Genomic DNA, 13,011 nt, shown 5'->3' on the forward strand with positions numbered 1-13,011 from the left:
ATTTAGAGCCAACTAGTCTTCCTCATATTCCATTTTAACATTTCTCTCTTACCAAGAAAACTTCTATCGTAAAGAATGACAAAAGAAAGGAATAGATCAAAAAGGTGGAGTAAAAATCCTGCAGTCCTAAATTTGAATTGGAACTAACAGTATAAACGCAGTATAAACAAAAAGACTATAAAGAAAATTATGAGACAATTAGAAATACAAACGCTGACTGGATAGTTGACAATATTAAGGAATTAATGCTAAACTTCTTGGTGTGATATGATATTCCGGTCACGTTTTTTAAAATAGCCTTTATCCTTCAGAAAACTATACAAAAGATTTTCCCATAAAATGATATGATGTCTGAGATTTTCTTAAAAACACTGCACAAGTGGAGGAAGCAGGTGTTGAATTTGGACAAGGAGTATATGAGATGTTAACGGTACTAATCGGTCTAGCTTTGTCTGTGTTTGAAGTATTCAGTGTAAATTACTGCAGGGTCAGACCTAACTTGCCTTGTAACTCAACAATGTTTTTCTTGAGAAAATGCTCTTTGCATTTCTTTGCAAATTAAGATACTAAATTCTCTTGCTTTTAAGTGACTTATCATAGGGTTTCCTGTCACAGATTTCTATCCACCTCTTCCACTCATGGGGAGAATACAACTGAATTCGAATAAAGAGGGCCAAGTTAGAGAGCAATCCAAAAGGGAGTCAATTAGACATGTTGTTTGGGGGATGGAGCAGTAGTAAAACGCAGGGTTATTTTTTTCACTTTCTAAGGAACTTACTGTTTATTACTCATCTTCAATACTGGAAAAAAACCTTGACCACCATATAGCCTAAGAGAGCCCTAAGTCTTCTTTGCATCTGGAGAAATGTTAGTTCTACAGACTCTATTGGTCAAAAGGCTAAGGAACATTGCCATGCCTTTTGCTGCACTTCCAGAACTTTCCTCCCAGTTCCCTTGAGGTACCAAGAGTTAGCATTCATTAAGAAAAATAAATGTCCGAGGCAAGTTTCAGAGGACTAAACTCAGTCACTCTGGAAGGAAATAATAATAATGATAGAAATTATTTCCAGTTTACATATATAAGGAAACTAATGCTGGAGAAGGTAAGTAAATTTTCCAAAAAACCCGATAACTAGTGAAAAACAGAGTCACGATTTGAACCCGGGTCTCATTCGGGCTATTCCAGGCCTGTTCCCAGCTGCTGAATGCCACCAGGAAGAGCTCACAGTCCTGTTTCCTCTTTAAATTCATGACCACAAATCCTCAATGGGTGCTCAACTCTTCTGGGAAATCCTGCTATACTCCTTGATTTAGTTCACTCTCCCACATCCCAAAAAGACGACTTCACTCCTTTTCCTTGCTGCTCTAATGTCCAGCAACCCCTTCCCACCCCTCCTCTCATAACAGGTGACTTCGCCTCACGATTCTTTGGGAAAATAAAAGCCATCAGAAAGACATTCCACTGTCTCTCCCAAGCAAATATGGCAGCCTGCCCACCTCTGTGCCATCGATCCCTGCCCTCTCTCCTGTTACCAAGGGAAACTCCTACTGTCCGTGAACAAACCCTCCTTCACCATCTCCACTTCCGGAGGAGATTGTCCTTAATAATCACTTCCCCCTGCCTCTCAAAGGCTCTCTGCTAAAGCAGCCCATCAGCACAGAAACATGCTCTATTCCCCATCATCTGTAGCAAATAAGTGAACAATACTGCTCTTTCCCACACACCCCTCGTCAGCTACTGCCCCATTTCTCCGCTCTCCTTTGTATCAAAATGAATGGAAAGCGCTGCCTCTCCTCTGTTTCTCTCCTTCACCCACTACAATGAAGCTTCCACTCCCACCAGGAAAACTGCTATTGTCAGAGGCTCCAATGACCCGAAGTTAGCGCGTGAGCCTCCCAACCAACATACTCACACCCTCAATAACTCTTGGCACAGCTGGGACGCGTCCTCCTTCTTGAAACACTCTTGTCTTAACCTCCATGATTCCAAACCCTTGTGTACCCAGGCAGGGATGAGGTAGGCATATTCAAGGAGCAGACAGAAAACCAGTGTGGCTGGAGCGTACCGAGTTACAACAGAGGGGGATGATACGAGGTTGGAATGCCAAGGGGACACGGCACCATGTAAGATTTCTTTAGAGGGGAAGGAGTTTGGGAGATTTTTAGGGGATTTTAAACAGGTGATCAACATGCTCGTAACAAGTTTTTACAGGTCACTCTGGCTGTCGGTGGAAAGTGGACTGCGTAGGCGTGAGAGCAGGATTTGGGACAACAATGAGAAGTCTCCTCATAAATTCCAAATAAGTGTTTGTTGGCTCGAATTAAATTGGGAAGAAGAAAGGAAGGCTCCAATGGACAGACACGTCTGGAGGACAGAAGCAGAACCAAAGAACAAAACTCCAGGGAACAGATAAAGAGTGCTTACAATTAGTGAGGAGAGGATTTGGCCCAGTTCCCAGCAAACGCAAGAAATTATCAAATCAGGCCCCCCACCCAGACGTGCCCATTGAGCACATCCATGGCCCCTCCAAGTGGTGAACCCGCAGCCCTCTTCGGCACCTCCCATTCCTGTCAGGCGATGGATGTTCTGCACCGGGGAGAATCTGACTCATTCTCTTCCACTCTGTCAGTCATGTCATGTTACTTTTCAGATCCTGAGAGAAAACCCTAGACGCGTGATGCACTGTGCTTGACACCAGTTACCTAGTGCCGTGGTTCATTAGAGGGAGCAGGAAAGGCACGAGCGAGGGCTAACTCACTTTGTACCACCCGACTCTCTCCACGACTTCATTAGTCTCTTGATCTCTTTGTGGTTGTCATTAGAGGCTCAGAGTTTTATGTGCTGGTCAATTTCCAAATGACAGCTTTTAGTGTCAAAGTGATCAAGGAGAGCTGCTTTCCCCTCCCTGCAGTGACAGCAGCAGACAATCACAGGAAACTGATCATGTTGGATAAACTCACCTGATCCTAAAAATGATATTGGCTTCATGCTCCAGGGCAGGACAAAAACAACTGAAAAATAATTGCCAGTATACCCCAGAGGGAAATTCTTTCCCTTCCCCAAATTTGACAATCAATCTAATCCGGTGCACCGTGACTAAAAATCATTGCTATAAAGAACGTAATTCCATTTACACACCAAAACACCGTGGCAATTTTGTTTGAATTGGGGGTCATTCTGCCTGGGTTTTTTTTTTTTTTTTTTTTTTTTAAGAAGACTATATTTATAAGAGCAGCAGGACTTACAATACAAAAACGACAACCATATCTAGAACAAATAAACATGTCCCGCTGCTTAGATTATCAACAGACTATCTAACCAGACATCAATCCTGGTTAGATTAACTAGTCTCTAGCCATCTTTTGATTATTCCCTCTCAATTTTTAAAATATTTTTTAAAATGTGGCACGCTGTAATGTTCTTTTCAACCTAGTCTCTGAGTTAAATGTGCTAGCTCTCTTCAGAAAACACACGACATTTTGTATTAATTTAGTCTTTCTCGTATGGGAAGTCTCTAGAATGGGTTTATTACTCTCTCTAGAAGCGAGGGGTCCAGCCTGACCAGTATGATTCAGAGAGGCTCTCAGTCACCAGAAAAAATAGTTTGCATTCCTTTACATTTAATTTTCAGATGCAACCTGGGCTCTTAATCTTTGCATCCTTTGAATTTTTAGCGAAGTGCTGGGGAAGGCACTTTGGGTAAAGTCGCTCTCTGAATTAGTAAAAGAGCCTGCAGGGTTAGGTTGTGGCTCTGTGGAGTGTGCTGTCCTTTGAAGATCTTGAACTAATTAGGGCATGTCTGCTCACCACTTAACAGTACCTGACCTTCCATGGCAAAATGACCTGGCACTCATTTGCATGTTATTTTGAATATGCTCCATTTGTAGCTTTCTCTCCGTAGGCTCTGCTCTCTCCCCAAGCCCTTCAAAGACCAGAGATCCTCAGTCACCATGCTTTCTTCTATGAAGCCACGGCCGGCCGTGCCAATTCGCCTTTACGCGTCTTACCTGGGTATTTCCAACTAGGAAAATGTGGGATCTTAGTTCCCCGATCAGGGATGGAACCCCAAGCCCCCTGCTGTGGAAGCACGGAGTCTTACCCACTGCACCGCTAGGGAATTCCCTTGAAAAAAAAAGCCAGGTTCAGAGTCCTAGTAAACGAACCCGGATCAAATGTCAGAACTATGTTTCCCAGACTCTGTGTTATTTTAATAGTTGGAAGGAGATTCAGAAGCCAATAAACATACAAGAATCTCTAAAATTGCTCAATAAGAAGATTAATTGATAAAGGACAGGGAGACACCGGAAGACAAATGACAAGCTTACGCCATGTCTTCAAGGACAGCAACTGGCTGTGAGCCCTTGTGTCAACAGTATTTCCCATCCACTAAGTGTGTTCTCTTTATTTATCTATATATCTATCTACTTACCTAGTTATTTACAAGATGGGTATCTCTGGTTTTCTTCACATCTTTTCCTGAATGTATAACAAAGGCCATAAAACTTAGAAAATAAGAACTACAGTTGAAACTTGTGTGATGTATGTGGTTTATTGATTTGTATTAGAGGGCTTTGTGGTTAAGTATTTTGGACAAATCTGAGGTTAAATCTACCTGTCTACGGGATGATCTAAGATCTCAGGATGAATGAAGTTATGTCAACTAGTTGGACAGCATGGCTCAGGTAGAATCCCAGCTCCACTACTGATTTATCACTGTGCTTACTCTGGACGGGCTTGCTAATCCCCCTGCATCTCAGTTTCATTAACTTTCACTGGGCCAATAATAACACTCATAGTTTATTGTAAGGATTTAATGAATAATATATGTAAAGCAACTAATACAGTTCCTGGTACATTTTAGGTGATCAATAATATTAGTTCTCTCTTTTACCTCCAGTTAGATATCTAGAGATAACACATCAGTCTATAAAGCTCTCAGAAGTTCATCCTTATATTTTAATATGATCTGTAATAAACTTGAACATAACTATGAAGTGTTTACCTTTATTCTAGATGCCAGTTTATACCTTCCCCTTGCCTATTTGAGGACTAAAGCCAACATGTCCATGCCATCCGGGACAGTAGCCACACGTGGCTATTGAGCCCTTGAAAAGTGGTTTGTACAATTCGAGACGTGCCATAAGTATAAAATACCTACCAGATCTCGGAGACTTGACACCCACCAAATGTACAATATCCCTTTAATAATTTTTATATTTATTACATTTTTAAATAATATTTTTATGTGTTGAGTTAAATAAAATAGATCATTAAAATAGACCTGAGGGTTTTTTTCCCCTTTTTAATGTGGCCACAGGAAAATTTTAAATTTTATATGTCCACATTATATTTCTATTGGACAGTGTTCATCTACAGGATAAAGACCCAGAGATAACCCAAAGGATCACGAAAAGTGAGTTGTTTGCCAAGTTCACCAACATCTTCAGGTATACTTGTTTACCTCAGACCCCTAAGGCACCCACGCATGACAAAAAATGCTCTGCCTCTGGCACAGCTGACCCTTCCCCTTCCTTTCCTGCTTTTTCTGGTGGTGACAAGTAAACAACCACTCCAGAAGAAGGGCTGAGCAGGGCTGTCTCTCAATCGGGATGAGCCACATCGTCAGTGGCCAATGGCCACAGACCATTAATGACTACTGTATTGCACAGCTCAGCCGCAAAGTATAATTCCTATGCTATATTACGTTGTGTTATGTATTATACTATACTATATATATACTCTATTTCCTTATGGATGATAATTGGAGTGACTTGTCAAAACAACAGAAATATAGCCTCCCCAAAAGGACTAATCTCAAGCTAGTCCCTTAATCCTAATCAAACTCTACATTTCCATAGGTTACAATAAAAACCTTTATTTAAAGAGCGGCCTCTATTCAATAGCTTTGGGTTGGCCTGGCAATGAGAAGTGCTTGTCCCATGGTAGGTTTTCAAAGCAGAAAGATACACAGCCTAAGAGCAAGCAACTTAATCTTCCACTCGCTCCTAGTTGCCAGATGCATTTTAACCCTTAAAGAATTCAGAGGCATACACCTTGATTAATTGTGAATTGGGTATGAGACAAAATAACACGGAAAAGATTAGCCACGTGAGGAGTCTTGAATCAAAGGGTCTTTTTAAAGATTTAGCTGCTACTCCTGCCTTGCACTAAATGACAAAAGCCTTGTAAAAATCATAGAACACCATGCAGTGTGCTTCTCAGCTTTCTAAGGCCCCACTGGTAGAGCAGTTCTGAGTCTGAAATGGCATGTAGTCTATATGACCCCAGCAGTTTATTTTGCACTGAAGATTGTATTGGTATATATGATTTCAAAGTAACACCTTCAAAACGCTGGAAAAATAAAAGTTAACTCCATACAGAATTCTGGTAACAAATCTTGCAAAGGCATTAATTATTTACTACCCTGGGGTAAAGGCACTTTGAGATTTTCCCCCAAAGAGAGACAATTCAGGGAGAGGAAGAACAAGGAAGCTATTGTGAACCACTGTTGGGTTCGGCTCTGAGGACTAACTTTATGGCTCCCCGTTTTTTTAATTTAACCAAATATCTTAAATTGATTTATCCACTGCGTGAAATGTATTCACTTTAGAAAGGCAAATCTGTCATTTTTTTCGAGAGCAGTTGTCACTTAGTTGAGTCATTGGACCACACAGGAAGCACAACGGGAAGAGCAGTGGGATTAGGGGGACTGTCGTCTTCATCATCTCTCAACCCTCCCCAAGTAACCACGGACTAATCACTTAACCCCTCTGGGTCTCTCTTTCCCATCAGTAAATTGAAAGTAATGACTCCAACTCTTATGTACTGCACAAAGACATTTAGATGGCTACAGAAATAGGAGTTTGACTCATTCCCCTGCCTTAGCCACAGAAGGATTGTAGACTTGACTACCCACCCTATCCCCTAGTCCCCCTCCCCCTCCTGCCAACCTACCTAGCTCCAGGAGAGAGGCAGAGACTGTACAGCAAGACTCAACGGGAAAAAGTAGTGAACTGAAATCAATTAATCCTTAATGGTTTCAAGAAAATTCAAAATTCTTAGCTAAGTTGATGTCACTTCATAAGTCATTAAATGCCCAGTGCCTCTTCTGCCTCCAGCAGGATAGTGGCCTCTGGAGCCAATGCAAGAGACCCTCCAGACATGATCATCACACATTGTTCATTATCTTGTCATGGAGAAGATAATCATTCATGAAGCCAGCAGAGCAGGTATGGGCAACTTTTGGAAAATGAGGTAGCGAGTTATCGGCCCCTGCCCTGCTGGGATGCCAAGGAAGGAGAAAGGAAGCACCATGCCTGACCTCACATCTGGTAGACAGAGATGGAGAATGTTCTGTATAGGCCAGCTCTTGAAATTTGTTGTGTGCTGACAGAGAAGCACGATGCCATGGTGCATTCACACCCTGAATAGGAAGAATATATTATTTCAAAATATAAAAAGTATACAATTAAATTCATGAATGTTTTAATATAAAATAGCAGATTTCAGCAACATGTTCATAGCTTGCAGCTTCAGTTTATCCTGCTCAAGGGGACATGTTAACTTCCTTTTGCCCTTGAGAGTTCTTTGGCGTACATTTCTGAGAACTTAATTTCCTGCATTTTTCTGATACTGCAGGTGATACTTGTCACCCGAGTGTTTCAGCAGAGGATCCTCGTGGAGGCACAGGGAGAACATGTTAACCTTCATTCTTCTGAGAAACAAATGCAGACAAATCAAACCAAAGAATATGACCACCCTCTGTGAAGTCCTCAGAAGCATCCGGCTGGGCTATGGAGTGTTTATGGAGACAAGTGGCACACATCCATGGGGAACTCAGCGTGCAATAAACATACTCAATTCATCTTTTTTTTATTTTCAATCTACTTGTCAATAGAAATGAGTTCAAAAAGTCCTGGAGTTCTGGTAGGCAAATGGGTTACACTGGAGATTCTGTTTGGAAGCAAAGAGATGGAAGATAAAGGATTTTCCTCTGAACTTGTTATTTTTCCAATTTTTGGTAAGAGGAAATAACACACAAGACAGGACTTCTGCTTATATGTGAAATAACAGAAACTGCATTTATCCTCCAACTTTAAAAAAAAAAACCAGGACAAAACTTATGACTGGTTTTCAGACATTAAGCAATAGGCAGGGTGAGACTGTAAACCCTTAGAGAATGGTGACTGACTACAATTGATGAAGGCAGTTTTCAGGCTGCAGAGGCCAGCAGTCCTGCTAAGTTGAAAAGACAGAGATCAGAGTTCAGAGAAGCCAAGACTGCTATAACTTGAGGGACACAGAACCAGGGGTAAGGGAACCACAGAGTGAGAGAGCTCCAGGTATTTGTAGGAGGGTCTCCTTGACACTTTGTCTCAGTACTGATCTTCACATGCAAGAGAAGAAATTATCAGAGTTGAGAAAAAGAATCAACAGCAGTGAATACACTGAACAATTTCTGAAGCTCACACAGGGCTGAGAATAGTCTGTGTCCCCCACCCCAGATGAAGTGGAAAGATATTGTAATACGGGGCATGAGGTAGAATCCATGAAAGGGTTTACCTTAGTAAGGGATTAAATTAGGCCTACACTAAAAGCTGCTCTGGACCAGCCATAACAAAGTTTATAAATCAAAAAGACAAACTGATTTCAAGTTGCTTAGCAGTGAACCAGAACAAAATATAACAATATTTTAAAAAAATACAACAAAATCCAACAAGCAATAATATAAAATTCATAATGTAATATATCCAATAAAAAATTTCAAGTCATGAAAAGAAGCAAGGAAATATGTTCTATAACAAGAGAAAAATAGAAACAAGCCAAGAAATAACAGAGATGATGGGGTTAGCCAATAAGGATGTTAAAACCAATAAAATATCATAGTAAACTGAAAAAGTATAGCTAATAAGTAAAAAGTAAAGATAAAATGTAATCATAAAAATTTAATCTAAAAGTAGGCAGGGAAAGAAGATAAAAGGAAAAAAGAACAGATGAGATAAATAGAAAACAAATAGCAAGATGGGAGTTTTAGACTCAATCAAATAATTGCATTAAATATAAATGATCTAAACACTTAAATACAGATTCTCAGATTAAATAAAAAAGCAAGATCCAATTATATGCTATCTACAAGAAACCTACTTTAAATATAAAGATACAGATAAGTTAAAAAATTAAAAGGATGAAAAATTATATACATTAAAAATACTAATCAAGTATTTGATAATCAATACTATGAAAAAAGTTATAATGACTATATTAGACAAAGTAGATTTTAGAACAAAGAATATTATTTGGGATAAAGAGAGAAATTTCATGATAAAGCAGTCAACTCATCAAGAGGATGTAACAATCCTAAATGTATGTACCTAGTAACAGAATTTCAAAATATATGAAGCAGAATTGATAAAATTCAAAAGAAAAATAAACAAATCCACAATTACAGTTGGAGAGTTCAACTCTCTTCTCACAGTAATTGATCCAACAAGGAGACAGAAAATTGGTACAGATAGAGAAGAGTTAAACAATCTTATCAATGAACCTGACCTAATTGATATTTATAGAACACTCCACTCAACAGCACCCAGAACAGTCACCAAGATAGGATATATTATGGGCCATAAAAACCAGTCTCTGTGTGTGTGTGTGTGTGTGTGTGTGTGTGTGTGTGTGTGCGTGTGCGCGCGCGCGTATACATATACAATTTTATATAATATAAAATTGAAAGCAGAAATACTATAAAAATAAAAGTTGAATTTTGGGAAAGATGAACAAAATTGATAAACCTCTTCCCTAACTGATGAAAAATAAAGGAGAAGAGACACAAATCTCTGTCAGGAATGGAAGATAGGATATCAGTATAGATCCTATAGCTGTTAAAAAGATAACAAAGGAATATTTTGAGTTTGATGTCAATAAATCTGACAGCTTATGTGGAATGGAAAATTTATTTGAAAGGCATAAACAACCAGAGCTCATTTGAGAAATAGATAACCGGAACAGCTTTATTTACAATAAAGAAATTCAATCCATAGTTTAAAACCTTCACATGAAGAAAACTCCAGAAAACTTGACACAAGGAATTCACTAATGAATTCTCTCAAACATATAAAGAATAAATAATACAAATTCTATGCTAATATTTTTCTTAAAAATAAAAGAGAAGTGAACACTTCCTATCTCATTCTGTGAGACCCATGTTACCTTGATACCAAACCCAGAGAGGATATTACAAAAAATAATAATAATTACAGACCAATTTCCCTCATAGACATAAGCATTAAAATCTTTAACCAACTTTTAGAAAATCAAATCGAGCAACACACGAAAAAGATAATACCTTATGGCCAAGTGGAATTCATGCCAGGAATGTAAGACTGATTTAGTATTCAAGACCTATTGATGTAACTTACCATCTTAACAAACTCAAAAAGAGAAACCACAAGTTCATCTCAGTACATTCAGAAAGAACCTTTGACATAATTCAAAATCCATTCATGAGAAAAGCTCTCAGCAAACTTGGAATAGAAAGAAAATTCCTCAACTGGATAAAGAGCTGCTACAAAAACCCTACAGCAAACATTACACTTAATGGCAAAAGACTAAATGCTTTCACGCTAAAATTGGGAACAAGGTAGACTTCTTTCTTTCACAGACTGAAAGAAAATACTTGCAAAATCTATATTGGAAAAAGGCCTTATATCTTTAAAACTCAATAATAAGAAGAAAAACAAAGCAGCTGAAAAACAGGACAAAAAATTGTCAAACACTTCACTAAAGGAAGGTATACAAATGGCAAATAAACACAAGAAAAGATGCTTAACATCATTAGTCTTAAGGAAAGCCACATTAAATCCACAGTGAGATACCTTTACATGCCCATAGAATGGCTGAAAATTTTAAAGTATGCTGACTAGGAGGTGAGACAGATGTGGAAAAACTGGAGCACTCATTCATTGCTAATGGGAATGCAAAATGGTAGAGCGCCATTGGAAAACAGTTTGGCAGTTTTTTATAAAAGTTGATAATGCACATACCATATGACTCAGCAATCCCTCTCAGATATTTATTGAGAAGAAATGAAAATATACATTTACACAAAGTCTTATACTCAAATGTTCATAGCAGTTTTATTCATAATAATCAAAAACTAGAAACAATACAAATGCCCATCAACTGTTGAATGGGTAAACAAATTGCAGTATATTCATTTAATGGAATACCACTCATCAAGAAAAAGGAACACACTAGTGCTACATAAAAAAATACAGATAAGATTCATAAATGTATGACAAACGAAAGAACCCCATCATAAAAGACTGCATACTGTATGATTTTGTTTATATGAAACTCTAGAAAAGACAAAACTATAGTAACAAAAAACAAATCAGTGATTGTCATATAAGAGGTAGGAAAAGAGGAATGCTTACAAAGTGGTACAAGGGAAATTTGAGGGGTGATTAAAAGGAAACTTCTGGGGTGATGCTGCTATGGACATTTGTGTCAAAGTTTTTGTGTGAACATATTTTCATTTCTCTTGGGTATATCCCTGGGAGTAGAATTGCTGGGGTTTTTTTGTGTTTTAATTGGAGTATAATTGCTTTACAATGTTGGGTTAGTTTCTGCTATACAATGAAGTGAATCAGCTGTAAGTATACCTATATCCCCTCCCTCTGAGACCTCCCCGCACCCATCCCTCCCATCTAGTCATCACAGAGCGGCAAAATGAGCTCCCTATGCCATACAGCTATCTATTTTACACGTGATAGTGTATATGATAGCTCTACATTTTAACTTTTCGAGGAACTATTGATATAGCTATACCATGATCACAGCGGTGGTTACACGCTGTATACATTTGTCAGAACTCATTGAATTGGACGCTTAAATTGGGTCAATTTTATTGCATGTAAATTACAATGCAATTAAGTTAGTTTTTAAAGCAAAAACAAAAAATGTTGGGATCAAACAGAAAAAAAATAATAATTAATCCTGAATTACACACTTTACTAATGCACAGTGCTCAGATTAACAGGGTACTTCCAAATCTCTTTTCACTGTGTGCTGTGTAGACAGAGCCAAGTCCAAAGACTCCTGTGCCTGTTTAAGAAGTGTGACAGGAACACAGGCATTCGAGAGAAAAGGCCTAGGTTTCACTCCTGGAGCCATCACCTACCACCAGACGGGTATGTGGTATCACTCCAAACCCCCTCTCCTTCAAGTACCTTCCACGTCCACTCTCTGTGAGCATTTCAGATTGGGGTTTCCTTTCTTCTGCTTTCCATCTTTCCAGGGCTCCTCAGAGTTTATGGTCACTGAGAAGATTTCTACTCTTGTCTTTGATGTGTGTGTGTGTTTTCTAGGTCTGCAACAGAACACTGTGTGCTTAGTGTACCTTCTTATATCTCTCAAAACTCAGCCTTCTGATCTATAAATTATAATATAGCCTTCTCCTCTCAATTTTGTTGGAAGAACCAAATACCATAATGATGTAAAAGAACTGTGTAAAAGGAAAGCCAACGAAAGGCTTATGATTAAAGCCAATGTGTTCTCTAGAGTGAGTTAAAAACCAAACATGAGATTTCCCACTAAGAATTTAACTCTTTTTACTAATAAATTTTTCTTGTCTACATATGTTCTACTTAAGGTCTCCCACTTTTCCCAGGAAAATCCTACAGTGTATTGACCCAGAAAAAATTAAATTAGTGCTAGATTTTTAGAAAGATGGATAGCTAGGTAGATAGATGACAGATAGAAAGAAAGAAAGACAGACGGATAGATAGATACATAGATGCACAGATAGAAAAAGTTGTTCATTTTCCAATGTTTTTAAAGGAATATGAAAAATACTCATACGTGTTTTTATTTTAAAATGATTAAACTGAAGTCCTTCCCCTTCCCCTGAGTGATCTTCTAAAACTCTGCTTTAAAATACAAATGGAAATGCATCTGTCATCTTTTCTCCACCATATATAACACAGATTCAAAATTCTCAGAAGCTCATTTAG

The sequence above is a fragment of the Lipotes vexillifer genome, unplaced genomic scaffold (genome assembly GCF_000442215.2).
Source record: "Lipotes vexillifer unplaced genomic scaffold, Lipotes_vexillifer_v1.1 scaffold1018, whole genome shotgun sequence".
Classification (NCBI taxonomy): domain Eukaryota; kingdom Metazoa; phylum Chordata; class Mammalia; order Artiodactyla; family Lipotidae; genus Lipotes; species Lipotes vexillifer.